The 26495-nt window shown below is 41.9% G+C and overlaps 1 protein-coding gene and 1 long non-coding RNA gene across 3 annotated transcripts in view; both read left to right on the top strand.

The window, feature by feature from the left end:
* Positions 1-26495, top strand: part of NOS1AP (nitric oxide synthase 1 adaptor protein) — a 339905-nt gene that overhangs the window by 143030 nt on the left and 170380 nt on the right. The window lies entirely within an intron of this gene.
* Positions 20818-22652, top strand: LOC145504630 (uncharacterized). The gene is made up of 2 exons (XR_014052342.1): positions 20818-20934; positions 21111-22652. It is a non-coding gene; the product is annotated as an uncharacterized LOC145504630 (long non-coding RNA).

The following is a 26495-nucleotide window of genomic DNA, read 5'->3' as shown; positions in this document are numbered from 1 at the left end:
ATTGTACCACCTTCAGGTGAGGTGGGAGAAAAGAGAAAAATTCAAGGCCATCTTCATCATCCTCAATTAGTATGCGTTAAATAAATGCTTACAGTTTCCTGGTTTTCATTTTGCTTTTCTTGCTAACTCTCAGATCTGGTGTCTCCTTCCTTCTGAATGCCAGAACTGCAAGTAAATGAGCGAATCCCACATCCATCGTTCAGATTTCCTTTGGAAAAATTGATTAAAGTAAGAGACCTATGGGAAAGTTTTTTCCCCTCCTCTGGAATCTCGTTTATGGCATTAAAACTTCTCTGTTTGTAGTTTTTGCACAGAATGGTTTCTAGAAGTATTTGCTGTGCCCTTCCAGGGATGGACACCTATCTGGGGCCCAAGTGTCCCAGGGACTCAGTTTTACATGTGTGGTTGTACCAGGGTAAACAAAGGCCAGAGGTCTAAGTCTTTAAGCTGGGAATAGTGATGGCTTGAACTGTGTGTGTGTGTGTGTGTGTGTGTGTGTGTGTGTGTGTGTGTGTGAAGGTAGTAGTGAGGACAGAGCACAGCTTTGTTGGGGAAAATGAGAAGAAGTGGTGTTCTAGGAGAATTCAGTACAAAGAGCTCTGGAAATGAGGGCTCAAGTCTAAGCTGGGGAATACCACTAAGTGGTTATGAACACTTGGGCAAGGTATTAATAGTAGCTCCTCTCTGGGCCTGGGTTTCACCTGGGAAGGTGTGAAGGGAGAGAAATGAATTAAATGATCTTTACTATCCCTTGTACCTCAGAACATTTATGATTTAAAAATTTTAACTTGAAGCCGACTTCTTTTATTCTTACAAAAGAGAACTTGATTAGGAATTTGGGCCAGGATCTCCCAACACTGTGAACACTAGTCTCTTGCTAGCCGTCTTCAGCTTTTGAAAAGGCTGCCATGAAGCTGGGAGCCTGCAGTTGTTCTTTGATACCCTGAGAGCTGAACTAGATGATAGACAGGCAGATCCTGGCTAAGTAGAAGAATTTTCTAGCTATCAGAGTTGTTGGAAAGTGAAATAAGCTTTAGAGGGAAGAAGTTTCGTCACTGGGGACATTCTAGCTGAGGTGATCGGCTTGAAGTTGAGTTTCAAATGAGTGATCAGACTAGATGACTTGAATTCCTTTCTGACCCTGTAAATTTTTAAAAATTCTGTTTTTTTAAAAAATTACGTATACCTATGTGTGTATGTGTGTTAGTTGCTTAGTTGTGTCCGACTCTGCGACCCTACGGACTGTAGCCTGCCAGGCTTTTTTGTCCATGGAATTCTCCAGGCAAGAATACTGGAGTGGATTGCCATTTCCTTCTCCACATATACCTTGGGATCCTTAAAAAGGAAAGGGGGAAGAGAGAGGCAGTGCTGCTGCCAGAAAACTAATTCATTGGTGGAGCTGGAAGTTAAAGTGAGGGCTCTGAGGTGGAGAGAACGTGACTTTTAATTGTATTTCTTCAGAAACAACTTTTGAGTGGGGTGTGCCCTGAAGTATAGACACTCAGATGTGTCAAGTAAATCTTTGTGGCCCACCGGTTGTGGGGCCCCAGCTTGACCTTCATGGGCCAGTGACTGGCCCCCATGCTGAACCCACAGCTCTGCTTGCTTGTCTCACTGTGAGCTGTCTTGCCTTACTGAGCAGCAAGCCAAAGCCGTGCTGTTTCCCCTGCCGCTGTCTATCTCCTCATGACTCTGAATCAGCTGTCATGGGAGTTGACTGTGACTGAGAACCAAAGTTAATCCACTTTCTCTGGAAATCAGTTCTTTCAGGCCCATGTCTGTCACACTGCTGTGCTTTCTGAGACCAGTATCTTTCCGTGAAGTCCTTGCTTTCCATGAGCGCATTTTTGTAGGGCTCCATAGAGTGCCTGTTCCACTCTGTCATTGACTGGATATATTTATGCCACTTGTAATTACCTCGAGGTTGTCGTCTGCTGAGGCCGTGGCAGCGGCTCCTCTGGGGGCCCTCCCTGGGCATTCATACCCAAGGCTCCCTGCCTGTGGGATGGGAGGTCAGTTTTATCTGGATGGTAGGGCGAGGGTGATGTACCCAGATGGTTCCCTGACGCAACTTCCTCTTTCCACTGCCTGCCTTTGTTTCTTCATCTCTGCTGATGCGCACAGCCAGGGTGGCACAGGGTATGAACTGTCTGTCAGGGGCTGCTGGGCTAGCTGGGTCCTAAACTGGCTGTGATGCCAGAGCCAGAGGGTCTGCAGCTCTGCCCTCAAGCCTGGGAATCTCTGGATGTCCCACCATTTGAGAGAAGTTGGTCAACCTGCCTCTCCCTTGGCCTTACCCTACCTCTCACTGCTGTGCTCTTGCTGTCTTCACCTCTCTTGTCAGCCCCCCCCCCCCATAGTTTTACCTGGAGGTGATGAATCCACAATGGGCCTTCTTGTTTGGAAATGAGGGTGAATGTCATATGAGGTTGGGGAGAGCCAGCAGTCTACTTGAATCTCTTACTGTCTTGGCTCAGGCAGCCATAACAGTACCATAAAATACCATATACTGGGTGGTTTAAACAACAAGCATTTATTTTCTCACATTCTGAAGGCTGGAAAATCCAAGGCAATGTATAAGCAAATTTGGTGTCCAGTGAGGACTCTTTCCTTCAGTTGCCGACCATTGTGCTCTCTTCATGTCCTCACATGGCCTTTTCCTCGCTGCACGGATGTGGGGAGAGAAAGATCTTCTTTTTTAAGGCCATCCATCCTGTCTGATTAAGACTGTACCCTTGGGACCTCATTTAACAGTTAAAAAAAAAAGTGTTAGTCGCTCAGTTGTGTCCAACTCTTTGTGACCCCTATGGACCCCCATGGACCCACCAGGCTCCACTGTCCATGAAATTCTCCAGGCAAGAATACTGGAGTGGGTAGCCTTTCCCTTCTCCAGAGGATCTTCCCAACCCAGGGATTGAACCCGGGTTTACTGTCTGAGCCATCAGAGAAGCCCTTTTAACAATAGTTGCCTCCTAAAGATCCATGTCCAGATGCAGCCACTTTGGTAGGGGGGATGGTTAGGGCTTCAACATATAAATTTGGCGGGACACAATTAAGTCTAGTATCTGCTTATTGGTGAGTTTCTTCAGCTTCAGAAGACAAAGAATAACTTGCTTTCTACTGTGTGAACAACCCAATCAGGTGATAAGTTGTTGTTCTTCCTGTCGGAACTCCTTTTCCCTTGACTGTTTGAGACCTTGAGGGAGCTACTTTATCTCTCCGTGTAATCCCGTTGTCCACAGATAGCTCACTGTTTCCTGGTTAAAGGACACTGGCAAAGGTCTAGGGTCTCTAGATACTGGGCCACCAGGGGACTGGCTTGGTTAAAATGCCTGGTCCTGATTCAGATGTGCGTTACTAGGAGTGGGTCATATTTAAAGGACTTATTGCCCTCCTCGGTCAAAAGATCATTTTACAGAAAACAGAACAAAGACTGCAAAGGTTCTGATGGTTAATATGAGGTCTTGAGATTAATTAGTGACAGAACCAGGAACATAAACCTGTTTATAATCCCTGGTGATTATTAGAGCTGGTGAACTCCTTGGGAGATTATGGAAGGGAATGCTTTGCTCATTTTGTTGAGTAACCTTCCCTAGCCTTGCTCTCTAGGGGAGTGTTCTTCATTTCACACTTGAAGTGATGGAGAAAGAGTGAGATAGTTCACCGTGTGGGCTTCTCTACAAACTGGGAAGGTGTTCTATGACATTTAAAGAATGAGGGACTTAATGGCCAGTGATAGGAGCAGGTCTTCTATAGATCCACTTCTTGAACTTAAGGCCTCTCCTTACAACTGTCATGATGATAACCTCTCCTTTAATTTGGGTGACATATAGTGAATATTTATCCCTGTGCTGGATGCTGGGAGGAAATGGTGAGGAAAGTAGGCTTGCCCTGCCTTCATGGAACAGTCTAATTCCTATGCTGCGTACCTCCACATCCTCACTGTGCCCTTACCTGGAGCAGGAACAGTTAGGGGTTTTAGCAGTGGGTGAAGGCCTAGGAAGGCAGATTGGATGGGGTGGGGAAGAACTTGGGGCAAGGCTGTGGAGAGTGATCCATACCATCTCCTCCTTCCTGCTTAGAGGTCCCTTTTGTCCTGGCTGCTCCCTGAAGCTTTCACTCCTGTGGTCTAGCTTCTTTTTAAAAGACTGAAAAGGTGTGCAACATGATTTGATATACATCTACATAGTGAAATGATTACTAGAGTTGAGCTAGTTAACATCACACTTTTTTTTTTTTGGTATAATGCAAATACCTGAAATGTAGCTAGAAAAGGCAATGGCACCCCACTCCATTCCTCTTGCCTGGAAAATCCCATGGACGGAGGAGCCTGGTAGGCTGCAGTCCATGGGGTTGCTCAGAGTCAGACACGACCGAGCAACTTCACTTTCACTTTTCCCTTTCGTGCACTGGAGAAGGAAATGGCAACCCACTCTAGTGTTCTTGCCTGGAGAATCCCAGGGACGGGGGAGCCTGGTGGGCTGCCGTCTATGGGGTCGCACAGAGTCGGACACGACTGAAGCAACTTAGCAGCAGCAGCAGCAGACCTCTAGCAAAGTTTTAGTATTTCACTTATAATCATACAGTATTGTTTAACTTATACTCATCATTTTATGGGGCTTCCCAGGTGGCTCAGTGGTGGCGAATCTGCCTGACAATGCAGGAGCCACAGAAGATGAGAGTTTGATCCCTGGGTCGGGAAGATCCCCTGGAGAAGGAGATGGCAGCTCACTGCAGTGTTCTTGGAGTATTCTTGCCTGGGAAATCCCATAGACAGAGGAACCTGGTGGGCTATAGTCCATGGGGTTGGAAAGAGTCACGCATGACTGAGCGCATATGCATCATTCTATACTCGGCTCTCTAGATTTAGTAATCCTACATTACTGCAACTTTTACCCTTTGTCCAACGTGTCCCCATTTCCCCTACCTCCCTGTCCCTGGTAATCATTCTACTCTCTGCTTCAATGTATTAGACTTTTTAAAGATTCTACATATAAGTGAGATTATGTGGTTTTTTTCTTTCTGTGTCTGGTTTTTTACTCAGCATAGTACCCTCCAGGTTCATTCATCTTGTTGCAAAGAACAATCTTTCTTTTGTGAAGCTGAATGATATTTCATTGTGTGTTTGTGTGTGCACACATACAGTACTGTTTCTTTTTTCATTCATCAAGACACAATTAGGTTGTTACCATGTATTGTCTATTATGGGTAATAATACAGTGAACATGGGAAGACAAATATCTCTTTGAGGTATTGATTTCATTTCTTTTGGATATATACCCAAAAGAGGGATTGCTAAATCATATAGTAGTTTTTGTTGAGGAAACTCCATATTGTTTTACATAGTGGCTGCACCAATTTCCATTCACACCAACAGTGTACAAGGATTCTCTTTCCTCCATATCCTTGCCAACACTTATCTTTTATTTGTTTTTGGTAATAGCCATCTGAACATGTGTGAGATGATAGCTCACTGTGGTTTTGGTTTCTATTTCCCTGTGATTAGTGATGTTGAACACCTTTTTATGTGCCTGTTGGCTATTTGTATGTCATCTTTGGAGAAGATGTTAGTTAGGCCCTTTGCCCATTTTTTGTTGGGTTATTTCTTTTGCTATTTAATTGTAGAAGTTCCTTATATATTTTGAATATTAACCCCTTATCAGATGTATGGTTTGGAAATATTTTCTCCAATCCATAGATTGCTTTTTCATTTTGTTTGGTGGGGGGGATTTCTTTTGCTGTTTATGAGCTTTTTTAGTTTGATGTAGTTCATCTTATTTATTTTTGCTTTTGTTGGCTATACTTTTAGTTCATATCCAAAAATCATTGCCAAAGCCAATGTCAAGAAATTTTTTCCCTAATGTTTTCTTATAAGAGTTTAATAATTTCAAGTCTTATGTTTGTATTTAACCCATTTTCAGTTGATTTTTGTGTATAGGGTAAGGTAAGGGTACCATTTCATTCTTTTACATGTGGATGTCCAGTTTTCCAAACACCGTTTTTTGAAGAGACTATCCTACCCATTCCAGTATTCTTGGGCTTCCCTAGTGGCTCAGCTGGTAAAGAATCTGCCTGCAATGCAGGAGACCTAGGTTCGATCCCTGGGTTGGGAAGATCCCCTTGGAGAAGGGAACAGCTACCCACTCCAGTATTCTGGCCTGGAGAATTCCAAGGACTGTATAGTCCATGAGGTCACAAAGAGTCAGACACAACTGAGTGACTTTCACTTTCACTTATCCTGTCCTTAGACTGTCCCTATATGAGATTGGGGCCTTTATTGAAAATTAGTTGAGTATATCCATGGGCTTATTTCTGGACTCTGTCTTCCACTTCACTGGTCTATGTATCTCTTTTTATGCCAGTACCATACTGTTTCTGATTACAGTAGTTTGGTAGTATAGTTTAAAATCAAGAGTGTCTTGCCTCCAGCTTTGTTCTTTTTTCTCAAGATTGTTTGACTATTTGGGTCTTTTGTAGTTCCATACAAATTTTAGATTTTTTTTCCTATTTCTATGGAAGTCTAGCTTCTGAGCTCTCCTGGGAATACTGCAGCAACACAGAGGACAGGGTCGATGAGCTCAGCTGCATGTGGCAATACCAGTTACTGGATGAGTCTAGAGACTGTCCCTTCAAAGTCTGTTCCATGACTAATTTACACTCAAGTGACACTCAAGCTTATGATTCTTGCTCAGTGTAACCGTTTCTGACTCTTCTGAATAATATGAGTAGGACAGGAGTTGTGTCGAGGCAAAGCAGGTATGATAGGGCATTTTGAAGGGGAGCAGGGCAGGGCTAGCTGCCCACCTCCCCTACCTGGAAGAGTCTAGGTACAGTTAGGTACAGTCTAGGTACAGTTAGGTAATCCTGAAAACCCTGACATGCTTCCTTAGAAAGGATATAAACTTAAGATCATAGCTCCCTCTTGCTTTATTCTCCATACATGTTTGAATACCCTGGCAACTCTCATCCTTAGCACTAGCTATAATAACCAACTGCACTTCCTGTCTCAGAGCCTTTCCTTCGCTAATAATTGGCTTCTTTGTCCCGCTCTTTTAATCCAGTGGTAGGAGCTGGGAGCTGCCTGTTTAGGAATTTTTGCATTAAGAGAGGAGACTCTCTGATTCATCCTCTGCAGGCTTTTTGCTGACAGGTTGCTATGGCCAGAGTTGCCCAATCCAAGAACCAGAGACCTTTCACCTTCACCTGGGTCCTGTGTTTTTGAAAGAGGGATGTGCCCACGCCTCTTCCCATCCCCTACTTCTGGTCCTGACTGTTGAGTTCATTTGACATTCACTTGCCTAATCCAGTGCCACCTGATTGACTGGATTGTTTTTCAGTTCTCCTCTGCGTGAATTATGAGCTTTCTTGACTTTGGTCAGGCTGCCTGGAGTCAGTCCCAGCCTGAGCAGGTGCTGTGCCAACTTCCCTGGCATGTGCCCGTGCCAGTGCATTTTCCTATTGACCCCTAGCTCTCCCTTGGAAATACCAAGCCTGGAGCTCTGGAGAAGGCGCTGCCACTCGTGTAGTTCTGAAAGCCTGCCTTTGTCCTGAGGAATGCCTGTCGCAATGAAGCCTGATAAATAGCCAGCTCCTTTCTCCTGTAAATTAGAATGAAAGAACCTTGCCTGCTAGAAGTTACTTTACTTGTCTCTTCTCATCTTCTTTATTCAAGCCTATTTAATGAATATCTATTTAAGATCTAAACCTTGCACTGTGCCAGGCACTATAAAGGGGTACATAGAAGTTGTGGTCCTTGCTCTTTAGGATCTAAGGCCTCTTGGTGGACACAGATGTGTGTACCTGAAACCATTAAGGAATATATAAAATGGACTTTAGTGACATGCCAAGTGTTTGAGTTGCCTTCTCTGGTTGCCGTGTGGGACCATAACTTCTTTTTCCCCATGTCTTCCAGAGATATGCTTTTATCAGTCCCTTTAACATTTCTTTTGCGGTTCACTTGTTCATTTATTCATTCATTTATTCACTCACCCGTTCAATGAACACTAATTTAACGTTTACTCTTTGTCAGGCATCGTGCTAGACAAGGAGGTGAGTAAAAGACATGGCTCTCAACCAGCTCACAGTCTAGTTGGAGAGAGAAAGAAGGAAATGATAATGCACAATAGTAAATGCTGTACTCAAGGCAGAGATAAAATGCCATGTAAAGTAGAAGATAGAAGGGCTAGTTAGCTTCTAGGTCTGCTTGTACCTTCATAATTTGTCTTCTGTTGAAAAATAAATCAGTGTTTTTCTTACCCATCTGCCATTCAAACGGCTGATTAATCGCTCTCTTCTGCCAACCTGCACATCTTTATAATTTTTTGAAATATTTTCATTAGTCAACTGTATTCTTTTGCCTATATATATATATACATATATATATATACATATATATACATATATATATATATACATATATATATATATATATATAGTGTTCTTGAAGCATTTTGTAGGACTATAGAGCTGTTTTGCTTAATTTTTTGTGTGGGATTATCTACTCTATCCTTCCATGAAGAGTGGCTGACACCATGTGGGAGTTCTATCTATATGCTTAAATTTGTTTATTAGTCATATTTCTCTGTTTCTTTGGCTTCTTATAATTGCTTTAAATTACTAGTTCATTACTGTTATTTCTGAATTCTTAAGTTTTTGAAAAATGTTACTTTCCCCCCCATCTAGGCCAAATTGGTGAATAGGACACCAAAAATAGAAAACTTCAGTAATATAAAGCAGTCTTCCTCTGGCTCTGTCCCTACCCTCCACAGGAGAACTTTTATGTTGCTTTCCCTTGAAGCCTCTCCAAGTATTTCTGAGCACCCCTGGGAGGTTCCTCATGGGGTAGTCCTTTGGCATTCTGAAGGCCACTTCCTTTTGAGTTCTCTATGTGGTGATGACCATCTGAGCCATCAGCCCCGCGCTGGGGTGAGGCAAAGTCTTCGGAAGTGCCCTGCTGGGAGCTGGGACTGGGTCTTCCTGATGCTTATCAGCGTTGAGCCAGTTGGCGCCTTACCACAGTCATGCCGCCACACTATTATCCGCTGCCTTGTTGGGCCATTCTAGGGATGGCGCTGACACCTCCAGTTGGCAACACTGTGCTGTGACCTCCACTGAAGTGGTGAGACCTTTATTTGTGGCTTTGGGCTAATTCGCTTTATGGGCCTTGGGGCTGTGTTGTCTGCTGTGCTCTGATATTCTGAAGTTTGGTCTTTTCCTAAGATGCAAACACAAGTCCATGAATGCCGGGTCAGCGAACAGAGTGACTGGCACTGTGCTCAGAACTGCCTTGCTCCCTGCCCAAGCCCAGTTAACTGGTTCAAGTCTGGGGACCCAACTATCTTCCCTAAAAATACATTCTCTTCCAGCTGGCCCTTTAGTCCATCATCCAGATGGTCTTCCAGCAGAGTGGCCCCTGAGGTCCTTCACTCAGGCACCTGAATCCTCAGGTGAAGTCACCTTGGGCTCAAGCTGATACCTATCGATATTTATAAAGTACTACAACATTCTTACAGAAGCACTGGAAAAAAGAGGAAGGGAAAAATGATAACTCATGGTCTTACCATCCTTGTTTTGTTAGCATTTTGGAGGGTTTTCATTGAATTGCTTTCTCAGCGTGTGTTATATTTGCTCTTCTTTTGGCACCCTCTGGTTGGAGTCCAGCTTCTATGTGTGTTTGCTCCATGGTGGGGTTGTATTTAAGCAGAGACTGGTACAGAGAACCTCCAGTGCACTTCCATTTCCTTCCAGAGAGCTCCAGCTCCACTTGCTTCTTTTTTCCCTCCTTCCTGTCATCACTCTTCATTGACATTTGTTTACATTCCCTTCTCGCCTCGGTGATGGTCATCCCCCACACTGCTTTCTCAGGTTTCTTTCTCATTAGTTGCTCACCACCCTGAGCCACCTGTGTCCCATTTCCACTCTTATCTCTGTTGGTGACTTCATTGGGCTGATGTATGGTGGGCTTACCACCAATAAAGAAAATGCTTCTTTGCACAGTTGTGATGAGAGGAGACTATCTAGGGTGGGGTTGGAGATTGTATTGTGATCAATGTGTACTTACCTCTGCCCTGGTTAAAGCAGCATAGAGAGTAAATACTGCTGATATGTTAAGTATTGCTCATGGGGGAACCTTGATGACACCTATGAAATTTATTTTATCAGTGCCTAGACAGTCACTGGGCCATTTACTTCTACCGTTTGACTCTTGGGACATGCATTTTAGTCCCAGCCCTGCCCCTGATTCCCACTCTGTACTTTAGGTAGGTCACTTAACCTTTGTGCTTTGATTTATTCATCTGCCAACTGGGAATGTTAAATTTGTCCTGTTAACCTCACAAGTGTACTTGCAGATAGCATGACAACCTTTTGTAATTCTGGACAGAAATTGACCCTTGAACAACATGAGTTTGAACAGCATTGGTCCACTTATATGTGGATGTTTTTCAGTAGTAAATACTACAGTAAATACACAATGTGCGGTTGGTTGCGTCTGTGGATACAGAATGGTGGATACAGAGAAACTGCAGACACAGAGGGCTGATTATAAGTTATGTGTGGATTTTGAGTAAACTCTGGGAGTTGGTGATGGACAGGGAAGTCTGGTGTGCTGCAGTCCATGGGGTCGTAAAGAGTCGGACACGACTGAGTGAGTGAACTGAACTGAACTGACTAAGAGGGTCAGAGTGCCTAACCCCTTTGTTCAAGGGTCAACTGTACTATGAAATGTAAAGGAAAATACCTATATTCAATAAGAGAAGTGTAAACATTATACTTGATGAAAGTGAAAGAGGAGAGTGAAAAAGATGGCTTAAAGCTCAGCATTCAGAAAACAAAGATTGTGGCATTCAGTCCCATCACTTCATGGCAAAAAGAAGGAGAAACAGTGGAAACAGTGACAGACTTTATTTTCTTGGGCTCCAAAATCACTGCAGATGGTAACTGCAGCCATGAAATTAAAAGACGCTTACTCATTGGAAGTAAAGTTATGACCAAACTAGACAGCATATTAAAAAGCAGAGACATTACTTTGCCAACAAAGGTCTGTCTAGTAAAAGCTATTGTTTTTCCAGTAGTCATGTGTGGATGTGAGAGGTGGACCATAAAGAAAGCTGAGCACCAAAGAATAGATGCTTTTGAACTGTGGTGTTGGAGAAGACTCTTGAGAGTCCCTTGGACAGCAAGGAGATCCAACCAGTCCATCCTAAAGGAAATCAGTCCTGAATATTCATTGGAAGGACTGATGCTGAAGCTGAAACTCCAATACTTTGACCACCTGATGCGAAGAACTGACTCATTGGAAAAGACCCTGATGCTGGGAAAGATTGAAGGCAGGAGGAGAATGGGCCGACAGAGGATGAGATGGTTGGACTTGATGGACATGAGTCTGAGCAAGCTCTGGGAGTTGGTGATGGTCAGGGAGACCTGGCGTGCTGCAGTCCATGGGGTCACAAAAAGTTGGACACGACTGAGTGACTGAACTGAACTGAAACATTATAGTAGTAGTATTATGAGAACATTGATTCTGGAACCAGGTAGCCTGGGTTTGAATCTTGACACTACTGTTACTATCTGTGTGACCCTGGGCTAGTTTCTTAGCTTTTCTGTGCCTTGGTTTCCTTTGCCATAAATGTTAAAGCACGGTAACAGCGCTTTATAATCTTGTGGTTATGGTAGGATTAAATGAGTTAACATTATATAGCATGTTTAAAGGAAGGCTTGGCACATTTACAAGCATTATTATTGTGGGTACTGTAAACATTTATAGAGACTCTATCATCAGATGTTTTCCTGCTGGTAAAGGAAGGGGCCCCAAAGTTAGCGACTTAGAGGGGAGGAGAAGCATTCATGTTCATCTGGTGTGTGTTGAGTTTTGATGGGTATAGCTGGTACTTCAACATGTCATCTCCTTAGATGAAGAAGCTGAGCCTCGGAGGACAAATCTAGCAAGATTCAAACTCTTTTGTCCAACTCCATGTTGGCATTCTTGTCATTGTATTTTACCACTTCCCATTTTGGCCCCGACACATCTGTTGTTGGCATCTGGGTCAGCCACCAGTGTGTTTGAATGAATATGGATATCCTAATTATTGTTGGTGCCAAAGATGCAGAGTGAGTGTATGTGGCTGACTCACTGGTGCCAGAGCAAAGGGCACAGCCTCTGTGTTAACTCTATGAATATAATTAAACATGAGTGGACACTTTTCTTTCTTTTTCTCTATTATGTATATTTCTCTAATTTGATTGGCATCAGTTTTTAAAATTAACCTTTGGCTACTCTGCTGCTTGATTTATGATCATGATTGGAGATGACATTGTACCAGCTGCTGAATGACAGCAGCATCCTTCCTACCCATAAATAGAGTAGTAGCAATAATAATAATGCCCTTCATAGATCAAGCATTGGAGAACTTTAGATAGTCTCATTGATTTCTCATAAACAACTGTGAGGGAGGTAGTATTATCCCTCGTTAGACATGAAGAGACTGAGTCTTGGAGAGACTGACTTCCTAGACGTCACAACTGTAAGTGGCCAGTGTGGGACTTGATCCTGGGCTGCACCACTGCGTCTGACCGATGAGTTCTACTTTTGACTGACTTAATTTGAGTTTCCAGGAACAATTCCATCTGAAGCTGTTCTGAGCCTTTAAACACTTGAAAACCACTACTCTAGGAGAAAGAATCTTTGGCTGGGAGCACGATGACTGGAACTGTCACTGGGGTTGATGGGAAGTCACTTACCCTTTACTGAGCCTCAGTTTCCCTATCTGTGAAGTGGAGCCACACAGTCAACCTCAAATGTCAGGCTAATGAATGCACTGCCGCAACAGTGCTTTGAGCTTTCTCACCCACTGGAGACCAAGTGTCTCTGGTTGTACCCTAAGTGGTCACATTCAGAATTCCATAATAATGATGACAGGGGTGACTATTACCCCACTGATGTTCTTGCTCTACCACCACCCTGGTCCTGTAGGTGTCATTTTCCAGCAAATCCTGTGAGAGCATCTTCAGGACTGATTAAGGTCTTGCTGATCTCTCAGGAAGGTGATCACACGTGGTTTGCTAGTTAGCAGGACTACCAGCTTAAGACCAGCTTCCTTCATGGAATGACCTCCTGACTCCAACCTCCTACTGTTCCTGGAATCTAGCCTTTCAGGCACTGGGGCAGGTTGTTAGGCGTGTCCAGGCCACCCTGCCCCTTCAAACCCGAACCCCGAACCCCATCCATTCCCTCCGTGGGGTTGCTGCCATGTGCTGCCTCTGCAGGAGGATGTATGGAGTTCTGAGTACAGTGGCTCCCAGTCTGCTTTCGCAGCCACTTTCAAATTTCTCTTCTCTGTCCCACCAAAGCATTTGCTGATGACTTGGCCTAAAACAGTCTTTTATGTACAGTATTTGGAGTCTTCGGACATTCCCCATGAGCTCAGGGGAGCGCCTCTTCAGCAGCAGCAGCACAATATGCGAGTGAGGTGTTAGTGCTTAACAGCTGAGAGGAGCATTCAGTTACACCAGGTTATGAAGCGTGACGCCAGCATTTACCAGTCGTCTCATGCTGAGCTAGCTCCTTAATCTTCCAAGTCCTATCTCTGTGCTTGTAGGATGGGGATGAAAACTCCCACTTCATTATGTTGCTGTGATAGATGACAGTAGGGCCAGTATTCCATTACTGCCTGGCATGTGGTAGGTGCTTAGTAATATTAACTGTTAGTAGCAGTTGTCTCTGAGGATGGGGGAAGTCAGACTTAAACTGCAGAATTATTTGTTTAGGTGTTGGATAGGCTCAGGAAAATTTTTATTTTCCTTTCACCCCATAAGCCCCCAGAATCTGGTCCTTCTGCCTCTTTTTTTTTTTTTTTTTTTTTTAAATCTGTGCTCCATTACCTGTTCTCTTACCTAGATGCCAGGGATCAGAGCTGTGACTCTTCACCTGCCCTCTCTTCTCCCACCACAAATCCTTTCCTTTTTGAAGAGTCACTGTTGCTGGCATCTTCAAGGAAACAGATGGGGCACAATAACTGTTCTTTAAATAACTACCAAAGATAAAAAATTAAAATAACTGCCAAAGATAATGTTAGATGGTAACCTTCAGAGTGGTTTGTTGCCCCTGGTGGGAAGGGCTGAGTTCCAGGGAGAATAGCCCCTGAAAATGGTCGGCCCTCTAGGAAATGTCTTCTCAGAAGATAACTAAGTGTTAAGTTTTAAGCATCATTCTGTGATTCATTTGACTTACTCTGATCATGCTGCTACTTGAGGGAAAGATTGATGGCTTAGAAAAATGTTGCCTGTAACTTTACCTTTCAGCAGGCAGTTTTTATCTGCTTGTGTCCCTGAGAAAGAGTAAATATTGACATGTTAAGTGAAATAGCTTCAGTTTTTACACGTGGATGTGAGGGATGAGATGCTTATGAAATGGAAAGTTTCTGCCTTCTTCATAACTACCTCCCTCTCTTCCGTTCATTTAGAATTTAAGGATTTGCTGTGTGCTACACACAGATCTGAGTTGCTGTTACAGAAGGCAAACATCTGAATGGGAGTAGAGGTTGGACAGACAACATACCAAGAACTCTGATGCCCAGAGTGGGCATTGAACCTGCACTTCTAAGTTGTCTGACCAAACTGATGGGAGCGCAGTTGCGAAAAATTGGTTTTCTCGTTTATAAAATGGATAAATTGTGGTCTGGACGTTGGAGGCATTTGTGTGGTATCTAGCATTCCTGGAGCCACTGTTGATTTGATTCCTGAGTTTTGTCGGGCAGAAACTCACGAGGTCTCCCTGTGTTGTCCTGGATGTTGATTACCATTTTGGTTCTGAATTCTCACACTTTGGCAATCTCATCAAGCAAACCTGTTGTTTTCCTGTGGCCTCCTATCACTTTATATATGATTATTTAATTTTTTTTTACATATGCTCTCAGAATCGTTGGATAAAATAGAAAAAGAAGTTGATATGATTCACTATTTAAATGTAGATAATATTATTAGATCTTGTTCTTCTGCTTTCAGATATTTTGAGGGAGAAAAAAACCTCAAAACAGCTAGATAAATCTAGTCAGCCATCTCTGAAAAATAAAATTCCTTGAATGTTATCTCTACACAATAGCAAATCTATCCAAGATATAGGGAGTTTGCTTTGATTGCAAAGTGGACCAACCTTCTGTGAAGCTTGTTGGTAATAGCTCTCAATTTTTTTAAATTTTATTTGATGTTGGAGTATAGGCAATTAACAATGTTGTGATATTTTAAGGTGGACAGAAAAGGGACTTAGCGATACATATACATGTAACCAAACTCACTTCCCATCCAGGCTGCCACGTAACATTGAATAGCTCTCAGATTTTTAAATGTGCTACCTCTTTTTGCCCAATAATTCTACTTCCAGGAATTTAACCCATAGAAACTCAGACAATACCCAAAATATATGTGAAAGAAAATATTCATTGAAACACGGTATAAATTATAATTAGAAACAACCCAATTGAACATCAGTGGTAGATTGGTTGAATAATTTGTGGCTTTTAAACCACATTTAAACTAAATACTGTGGAGGAGCTTTTAAAATGATCAGATAGCACTGTCTGTACTGACATGAACCAAAGTACATAACCTGTTGAGTGAAGTATCAGGTTATACGGCAGCATGTATATTATACTCCTAGTGATGTTATCTTGATTCTAGGAATCAGCAAACTAAGATGGACTGGAATGGGTGAATTTAACTCAGATGACCATTATATCTACTACTGTGGGCAAGAATCCCTTAGAAGAAATGGAGTAGCCATCATGGTCAACAAAAGAGTCCGAAATGCAGTACTTGGATGCAATCTCAAAAACGACAGAATGATCTCTGTTCGCTTTCAAGGCAAACCATTCAATATCACAGTAATCCAAGTCTATGCCCCGACCAGTAACGCCCAAGAAGCTGAAGTTGAACGATTCTATGAAGACCTACAAGACCTTCTAGAACTAACACCCAAAAAAGATGTCCTTTTCATTATAGGGGACTGGAATGCAAAAGTAGGAAGTCAAGAAACACCTGGCGTAACAGGCAGGTTTGGCCTTGGAGTACAGAATGAAGCAGGGCAAAGGCTAATAGAGTTTTGCCACGAGAACGCACTGGTAATAGCAAACACCCTGTTCCAACAACACAAGAGAAGACTCTACACGTGGACATCACCAGACGGTCAACACCGAAATCAGATTGATTATATTCTTTGCAGCCAAAGATGGAGAAGCTCTATACAGGCAGCAAAAACAAGACCGGGAGCAGACTGTGGCTCAGATCATGAACTGCTTATTGCCAAATTCAGACTTAAATTGAAGAAAGTAGGGAAAACCACTAGACCATTCAGGTATGACCTAGATCAAATCCCTTATGAGTATACAGTGGAAGTGACAAATAGATTTAAGGGACTAGACCTGATAGACAGAATGCCTGATGAACTATGGACAGAGGTTCGTGACATTGTACAGGAGACAGGGATCAAGAAAATCCCCATGGAAAAGAAATGCAAAAAAGCAAAATGGCTGTCTGAGGAGGCCTTACAGATAGCTGGGAAGAGAAGAGAAGCGAAAAGCAAAGGAGAAAAGGAAAGATATTCTCATCTGAATGCAGAGTTCCAAAGAATAGCAAGGAGAGATAAGAAAGCCTTCCTCAGCGATCAGTGCAAACAAATAGAGGAAAACAACAGATTGGGAAAGACTAGAGACCTCTTCAAGAAAATTAGAGATACCAAGGGAACATTTCACGCAAAGATAGGCTCGATAAAGGACAGAAATGGTATGGACCTAACAGAAGCAGAAGATCTTAAGAAGAGGTGGCAAGAATACACAGAAGAACTGTACAAAAAAGATCCTCACGACACAGATAATCACGATGTTGTGATCACTCACCTAGAGCCAGACATCCTGGAATGTGAAGTCAAGTGGGCCTTAGAAAGCATCGCTACGAACAAAGCTAGTGGAGGTGATGGAATTCCAGTTGAGCTATTTCAAATCCTCAAAGGTGATGCTGTGAAAGTGCTGCACTCGATATGCCAGCAAATTTGGAAAACTCAGCAGTGGCCACAGGACTGGAAGAGGTCAGTCTTCGTTCCAATCCCAAAGAAAGGCAATGCCAAAGAATGCTCAAACTACCGCACAATTGCACTCATCTCACATGCTAGTAAAGTAATGCTCAAAATTCTCCAAGCCAGGCTTCAGCAATATGTGAACCGTGAACTTCCAGATGTTCAGGCTGGTTTTAGAAAAGGCAGAGGAATCAGAGATGAAATTGCCAATATCCGCTGGATCATCGAAAAAGCAAGAGAGTTCCAGAAAAACATCTATTTCTGCTTTATTGACTATGCCAAAGCCTTTGACTGTGTGGATCACAATAAACTGTGGAAAATTCTGAAAGAGATGGGAATACCAGATCATCTGACCTGTCTCTTGAGAAACCTGTATGCAGGTCAGGAAGCAACAGTTAGAACTGGACATGGAACAACAGACTGGTTCCAAATAGGAAAAGGAGTACGTCAAGGCTGTATATTGTCACCCTGCTTATTTAACTTATATGCAGAGTACATCATGAGAAACGCTGGGCTGGAAGAAACACAAGCTGGAATCAAGATTGCCGGGAGAAATATCAATAACCTCAGATATGCGGATGACACCACCCTTATGGCAGAAAGTGAAGAAGAACTAAAGAGCCCCTTGATGAAGGTGAAGGAGGAGAGTGAAAAAGTTGGCTTAAAGCTCAACGTTCAGAAAACTAACATCATGGCATCTGGTCCCATCACTCCATGGGAAATAGATGGGGAAACAGTGGAAACAGTGTCAGACTTTACTTTTTTGGGCTCCAGAATCACTGCTGATGGTTATTGCAGCCATGAAATTAAAAGACGCTTACTCCTTGGAAGGTTATGGCCAACCTAGATAGCATGTTTAAAAGCAGAGACATTACTTTGCCAACAAAAGTCCGTCTAGTCAAGGCTATGGTTTTTCCAGTGGTCATGTATGGATGTGAGAGTTGGATGGTGAAGAAAGCTGAGTGCCGCAGGATTGATGCTTTTGAACTGTGGTGTTGGAGAAGACTCTTGAGAGTCCCTTGGACTGCAAGGAGATCCGATCAATCCATCCTAAAAGAGATCAATCCGGGGTGTTCATTGGAAGGTCTGATGTTGAAGATGAAGCTCCAATACTTTGGCCACCTCATGTGAAGGGTTGACTCATTGGAAAAGACCCTAATGCTGGGTAGGATTGGGGGCGGGAGGAGAAGGGGACGACAGAGGATGAGATGGTTGGATGGCATCACCGACTCAATGGACATGGGTTTGGGTAAACTCCGGGAGTTGGTGATGGACAGAGAGGCCTGGCGTGCTGCAATTCATGGGGTCGCAGAGAGTCGGACACGACTGAGCGACTGAACGGAACTTAACTGATTTTATCTTATGTGATCAGAAGCTATAGCTCAATTTTTTTCCAGTTTTATTGAGAGATAAGTAACACATATCACTTATTATGACTCTTATAATGAGTCTAATAGTGAGTTTCATTATCACTGTGTAAGTCTAAGACATATAGCATGCTGGCTTGATTTACACATTTTGTGAAATGATTACCATGGTAGGTTGGGCTAACATCCATCTTCCCAGAGAAACAATAAAAAGAAATGCAAGAAGAAAAGAAGAAAGAAAAAAAATTTCTCTTTGTAAGAGAATTCTTAGAACTTATTCTCTGAACAACTTTCGTGTATATTATAAAGCAATATTAACTGCAGACATCACATTGTACACTACCTCCCTAATACTTGTGTATCTTATAATACACAAAGTGTAATAGACAAGGTTGAAAGTTGTCAATCTTACCTTTGACCACCTTCCTCCAATTCACCATTTTGATATGTTTATCAGATGAGTCATATTATCCAGAATTTGTTTATCAGGGCTCAACAAATTGATCAGGGCTCTTTTCAAAAAACCTCCCAAACAAAAAGACTAAACCTTTAAACACTATTTTAACACATTTTGAGGTGGTGCTTAGGTTTATTGCATGGGGTTACCATATATAGGAATTCACATTGAAGGCCTGTTGATTTTCTTTCTATGATTCGTTTTTCTCCTTTTTCAATTACAACTGGAATCTCTTGCTGGGGAAGAAAAATCCAAATTGTTTCAAAGATCAAGTCATACTCATATATTCTCTCTCTACAGAGGTTACCACCATTAACCCTTTGGGTAATCTTTCAATTCCTTAAAAAAATTTTTTTTTTATTGGAGGGTAATTGGTTTACCGTATTGTGCTGGCTTCTGCCATATATCACCATGAATCAGCCACAGATATACATATTTCCCCTCTCAATTGAACCTCCCTCCCATCTCCTACCCCATTCCACCCCTCTAGCTTGTCATAGAGCACTGGGTTGAGCTCCCTGTGTCACAAAGCAAGTTCCCACTGGCTGTCTGTTTTACATATGATAATGTGTATGTTTCTGTGCTACTCTCTCAGTTTGTCTTACCTTCTCCTTCCCTTGCTGTGTCCACAAGACTGTTCTCTATGTCTGCATCTCCATTGCTGTACTGCAAATAAGTTCATTGGTACTATCTTTCTAGATTCCCTGCACATGTGTTAATATACAATATTTGTTTTTCTCTTTCTGACTGACTTCACTCTATACAGTAAGCTCCAGATTCATCCACCTCATTAGGACTGACTCAAATGTTTTCTCTTTAATAGCTTAGGAATGTTCCATTGTATATATGTACCACAGCTTCTTTATCCATTCATCTGTTCATGGACATCTATGTTACTTCCATGTCCTAGCTATTGTAAAAAGTGCTGCAGTGAACATTGGTGGACATGCGTCTCTTTCAGTTATGGTTTTCTCAGGGTATATGTCCAGTAGTGGAATTGGTTGGAGAAGGAAATGGCAACCCACTCCAGTATTCTTGCCTGGAGAATCCCAGGGACGGGGGAGCCTGGTGGGCTGCCGTCTATGGGGTTGCACAGAGTCGGACACGACTGAAGCGACTTAGCAGCAGCAGCAGTGGAATTGGTGGGTCATCTGGTAGTTCTATTGGTAGTTTTTAAAGGAATCTCCATATTGTTCTCCATAGTGGCTGTATCAGTTTACATTTCCACCAACAATGCAAGGTTTCCTTTTCTCCACACCCTCTCCAGCATTTATTGTTTGTGATTTTTTAATGATGGCCATTCTGCCCATTATGAGGTAGTTCGCTATAGGTTTGATTTGCATTTCACTTATGATGAGCGATGTTGAGCATCTTTTCATGCGTTTGTTTTTATCTCCTTTTTGTTTTTTAAGCACGTTACACACCACACACACCACACCACACACACACACAAGCACACACACACACAGGCACACGCGTGCGCACACACACACGCACGTGTGCACACACACAGGCTAAGAGCATGGTCTCTGGATTCACAGCCTGACCCCCGCAGCTCTCATTGGCTTTTGACCTAGGACAAATCACTACACCTCTCTCAGCCTCATTTCCCCTGGTTTTCAAGTGGAGAATATTAAATAGCTGATAGGACTATTAGTCAATATTCAATTGAAAACCTATGTCAATATTTAACATAGTACCTAAAACATAAGCACTTAATAAATTTCAAGTACTAATTTTAAAAACAAAAATGAGATCATACTATTGTACTCCTACAATTTCCTTTTTAAATTTTATTGTTTTATTTTTATTGCAATGTAGTGTTAATGATTCATAGTGTCGTGTTAAGTTCTGTACAGCAAAGTGATTCAGTTAGACATGTATATATATATTCTTTTTAAAATATTCTTTTTTATTATGGTTTATCACAGGACTTTGAATAGAGTTCTCTGTGTTATACAGAGGACCTTGTTGTCTATCCATTCTATGCAAGATAGCCTACAACTTCCTTTTTTAAAAAAACTCAACAGTGAATGACATCCTTTCAGGTCAGTATATGCCAATGCTCTTCATTCTTTTTTAATAATGTCACAGTGTTGTTACATAGATTGAATTATAATTTATGTAATCATTCTCCCACCAGATACTTGTTTTTAAAAATCTCCTTGAAAGTGGCAATGAATATATTCATTTCTCTCTCTTTGCGCTCTTTATATTTCTGCAGTCTTTATTGCTGGATTTGCAATAGCTGAGTTGGAGGCTGTGCCAGTTTTTTTAAGGTACTGTCAGGTTGGTTGAATGCTTGCCATTAATGTTCACCTGAAACAGTATTATTGAGCAGTATCTTTATGGGGCACCCAAGGAAGAATATCTGTAGTGGCTGGTATCATACATTTCTTCCTTGAATATAGTCAGACATTTGCGAGACCCTTGTAGTTGACTGGTGTTAAAGAGCTCATTATGGACTTGGGTGCCCCTTCCATTGTCAGTACCTTCTAGTACAATGGTTGATAACACCATCTTACACTTATGTATCAAAGATGCACACTGGCATGTCTTTCATCAGATTTTTAAAAATTTCATAACTTTTAGTGCAAATCATTTGATGCTAAATCAGCCTCAACTATGATTTTTTTTTTTTTTAATTACTCAGACTGATCCATAAGCCAAATAGGGCAAGTGCTTGAGCACAGGTGGCCCATTGCATCTGCTGTTGGGTGATGAAGTTGTACTGTTTTTACCTCTTCGGGAACAGTTTCCAGTTGATCATTCTGAAAAAGCATGAAACTGCTGAAAGAACAATGAAAGGAGAAATGTGACATCTTATTTTAAGAATGGGTATTTGCATTCCTGGTGGTTCAGGCCATGTGTGACTGACTAGGTCAAGGGAATGGAAGAAAGGGAGTGTGGTGGTGTGACAAGGGGCCCACAGATCACACTGTCCTTTCACCGTTTTGTCTTCTGAGAACCAAGAATGATCTCTCATCAGTTGACACTTCAGCTCATTTATTGGTTGTAGTACCATCCTACTACTCTGTCAAAAACTTAAATATTTCACTCAGGGTGTTGAGTAAAAAGTATACAGAATCTTTAAGAAAATGTCTCTGAAATTACATCAAGACAGTTGTGATTGTTATACATGTAAGAGCTTAAGTGAAAAAAAAATCTTTAGAATCTAGTTATGAAAATTTCTGCTTTAAACTTCGAGATATAGTTGTAGGCACACCTCCCTAACTTCATACCATCACCCCCCCCCCCCTTTTTTTGGATCTTATACTGAGAAAGCAGAGAAATTCAGTTGAGATGAGGAAAAAAACTAAGAATGGTCCTATGACGATTTGAAAGCAGCCACAGAATAGATTCCTCCTTTACAAAAACTGGATAGGGGTGGGGTGAAGGGCTTGGGGGCTGTAATAATCAAGGAAAGACAGGTTAGAAAGGCTTCCAAGGTCAAGCTGAGCTTATTATCAGAGGAAGGTCTCAAAGGGGTTGGGTTTCCAAAGTCAATACATAGAAAAAATTATAATGAAAATCTGAAGTTAAGAACAGGGTTTAATTAAACTGTGATTGGGGTATTTCTGATAAAGTAGCCTAATTGAGCTTATACTTACTTTACATAAAATATTTTTTATGAATCATCTAAGTTGACTTGTTTTAAGTCATAATTTAGTTGATTATAGGAAGCCAGAAAGTCAAATGGAGAAAGACAAATTCCATGATTTCACTTATGTGAAATGAAAAAAAAGAAAAAACGGAACAAAAACAAGCACATAGACACAAAGAACCAGGGAAGTGGTTATCAGAGGGGAGGTGGGTGGGGGAGGGTGAAATGGTAAAGGGGATCAACAGTGTGGTGACAGATGGAAACTAAACCTTTGGTGGTGAGCGTGCTGCGTTGTGTACAGAAGTTGGAATATAACATTCACATGAAACTTACATAATGTTATAAACCAATAAAAAATAAATTTCAAAGTGTATGCCTTACAGTTCAGAACACCTCCTATCTGTGTTGGCCCTAGAGCCTATTTGCAGGGAAAAAAAACATCTAGAGGAAACTGAAGGTCACAAAGTCAGGATAAGCATTTCCGTATTATACAGTGACAATATAATGTATGTAAGTTTTTTTCTGACTCGGAAGAGCACCTTTCACTCGTGCCTGGTTACCCTGGGTGGTATCTTTTCCTCTGCTAAAAGCAATCTTTATTTCACTTTTAGGAAGTTCATGTAAATAATGCTTTTAATTTATACTTGCTGGCACTTCACATTCGCAGGTTTAAAGACTGTGCAGAGTTATTAACTTGTAATTAGCAAACTGCACAGTCCTAACACTTTTCGTTCAAGATCTTAGAGCATTTTGGGGAGAGAGAGACAGAAAAGACATTTTCTCAGCCCACAATTGACAGGTAGGAGCACTTGAGATGAGTGCAGGTCAGGAATCTATTTAGCAGACAAGGTGAGGAGTGGTCCTTGAGACTATTCCTTCAGTTAACACATATATATTGCCTGCCTCCAGCAGCAGAGTCAAGGCACTGTATTCTCAGAATTGACATTCTGGCTGTTGCTTATGACGTTCATAAATTATTTTCTTCTCCAGTTGAGGTTTGACTTTTGGTAAGAACAATAAACTTTGTTGGCAAAAGAAATATGCCAGTGGAAATGTAGGGCATTATTTGATTTTCAAGGTGGTTGAGCTTTATAGAAATGGGGCCTTAGAATGGGAAAGCCAAGAAAAACGTCAAACAGAAAAATATGTGTTGTGTTGGATGCATATAACAACCCTTCTGAAAGAGAGCTTTGCTTTAATCAATAAAAAATAAAAGTGAAGAATTGTACTGAACAAGAAGACAGGATATGCTATGGCCCCATTCCTTGAACCTAATTTTAATCCAGAGATACTTTGGCATAAGATGATATAGAGAGAGGGAAGTTAGGACAAGGACTATCTGTTCTTGTTTCTGTTGCCAGGGGACTTGGCTAGATTCTCTCCATGGTTTTCTGTAAGACTGATGGTGTTTCTAGGATGGGCCACAAGTCCAGCGTGCCCTGTCTTATCGGAGGAAGGCTGGGGTGGTGGGGGGGTGGGGTGGGGCTCAAGAGTAATGAGCAAAACAGGTGGTATGCAGGCCCTTGGACAGTATTTAACAGGGAAGTGAGCTTCCAAAAAAAGACCATCTTAGTAACCGTGAGGCTCTAAATAGTTTTCCTCTTGTAAATTATTCTGTCTCCACTAGTAGACCTGAGGCCCAGAAGCTTGGAAAAATGATGTCTGCTAGTCTTCCACGACCAGAAATACTACCCACTGAAGTCAAACCATTTAATTTTGGCTCCTCATTAGCCCGCAGTGATAAATATCATCCCAGATTTCCCTGACCACAGTCCTCCTGGGTAGGTTAGGAGATCACTCCCCTTATTTCTTATTCATTAGTTTTTGGTAGCTCTGCCCTTCCTTAGAGGGCTAGACCATTGTCATAGCCATGAGCACATGGGAAAGTGTACCTTTTGAGTCTCTCTCCTCTTCGCTCACCCTTACACGCTCACTGTAGAGCAGGTGCTCTGGCCCAACTGTGCCTCTGCCGGTGCTGTGCTGTTCACCTTCCCAGCCTGTAAACTGGGTATGGCTGTGCCTGCAGTGCCTCTCTTTCAGGACAAGTTTGTGTGAAGATAAGGTGAGTCAGTGCCTGTGAGAGTTCCTTTTGTACATTATGGGCTGATTAACTTATGTCCTCCCTTTTCCAGAGAGGATTAAAGTACCTACAGATGCTTCATTAATAATCAAGATTGTCCCCTATTCCCTTCCTTAGAATTTTGACTGCGTCGCAGATCTAACTCATCTAGGTTAAAGCTGTCAGTTTGCTGGCTTCTGTTGTTTTGTTCACTTAAAAGGGTTGAAAATTTCCAAACCATGTCTCAAGAAAGCTTGTGAATTGCTCCTATTCTGTGCTGGTCCTATCTTTGGGTTACTAATGGTACTCACTGTGCTGTGCTTAGTTGCTCAGTCATGTCCAATGCTTTACGACCCCATGGACTGTAGCCTGCCAGGTTCCTCTGTTTATGGGGATTCTGCAGGCAAGAATAGTGGAGTGGGCCGCTATGCCCTCCTCTAGGGGATCTTCCCAACCCAGGGATCAAACCCAGGTCTCCCACGTCGCAAGACTCACTAGGAGACAGTAAATCCAATAGTTACCTCTGCTTTAGTCACAGAATACAGGTAGCTCAAATTCTTTTTCTATAAAATGATATTGTTTTAGGAAATTAAATTTACTTGTTGTTCGGGAACAAGCAAGATTATAGAGGAAATGGGGAACTCAAGCTAAAATAGTTTTGCTTGTATTTAACATTCATTTAAGGAAAGTTTATTGGCACCTGCTGTACACCAGGTGGTGGGGATTCTGCAGTGAACGAAAGAGACACCGTCCTTGCACTTAGGGGCTTGAATTGTGAATGGGGATCTAAAAACCAAACTAAATATTACCAAAATAGTGTGAATTTGCAAATCGTGATAAGTGCCATGAAGAAGTAGTAAGGGAATGGGAACCTAACAGAATAATGGGTTTAATTTGAGGATATTGAAGAGACTTGTGTGTGGAAGTTCTGTTGAAGCCATATGTAAAATAGATGGCCAGTGCAAGTTCAATGCATGAAGCAGGGCACCCAAAGCCAGTGGGATAAGGGTGGGTAGGAGGTGGGAGGGGAGTTCAGGATATGGAGTGAGACGTGTATACCTATGACGGATTCATGTTGATGCATGGCAAAAACCATCACAATATTGTAATTGTCCTCTAATTAAAATAAATTAAAAAGCAAGCCATCACAAAATTGTTGTTTTACGTTTTCACCTTTAGGCTGATTCAGCTCATTCTCCCTCCTTTGGACTATATTTCTTCCTAAGATCTGGTGCTCATTAGACAACAAGTGATAAATTCATCCATTAGCACTTTGTGTCTTTCTAAGCTGGTGTTGCCCTTAGGGAGTTCTTAAATTCTCCCCTCTTTAATAGCCCTTTGATGACAGGCCTTGGACTCTGCTCTTAACTCTTCTTTCTCCAGTGTACCAGTAGCTCTTTTCTCTCCAAAGGGCCAATTTTTCTGTGGCAGGGTGGGGTGGGGTGGGGAGGGGAGGGATGAGCAGAGGAGAATGAACAGGCCTTCCTGCTGCCTGAAATTGCACCACTCAATCCCTTTGGGTTGTGAGCTTAAAAAAAGAAAAAGCATCCTGAACAATACTGAATACACGATTATAGAAAATATATTTAAAATATTTTTTTAGCTCAAATACCATCCATAATTCTGATGAAGTTAACACTTCTAACATTTGTGGAGTGTTTTCTTCCAGTCTGTTTTCCCTTTATGCATTTTTTATTTAGTATATCCATTTCTATATAAAAAATATAACATCCTTTTTTTCATAACCTTTTTAAAGCATGGGAACTTTTTAGTATTTAAGAGGCCTGTATTAACGTTTCTTGGTTAACTTTTAAAAGAATTTTAATGAGGTATGGTTGAATTACAGTGTTATTAATTATTGCTGTACAGCAAAGTGACTGAGTCATACACACACACACACACACATTCCTTTTTATCTTCTTTAACATTATGGTTTATCATAAGAT

The sequence above is a fragment of the Giraffa tippelskirchi genome, chromosome 5 (genome assembly GCF_054371585.1).
Source record: "Giraffa tippelskirchi isolate mGirTip1 chromosome 5, T2T-mGirTip1v1.2.pri, whole genome shotgun sequence".
NCBI lineage: Eukaryota > Metazoa > Chordata > Mammalia > Artiodactyla > Giraffidae > Giraffa > Giraffa tippelskirchi.
Note: the sequence above shows the minus strand (reverse complement) of the source record. Positions and strands in the feature narration are given on the sequence as shown.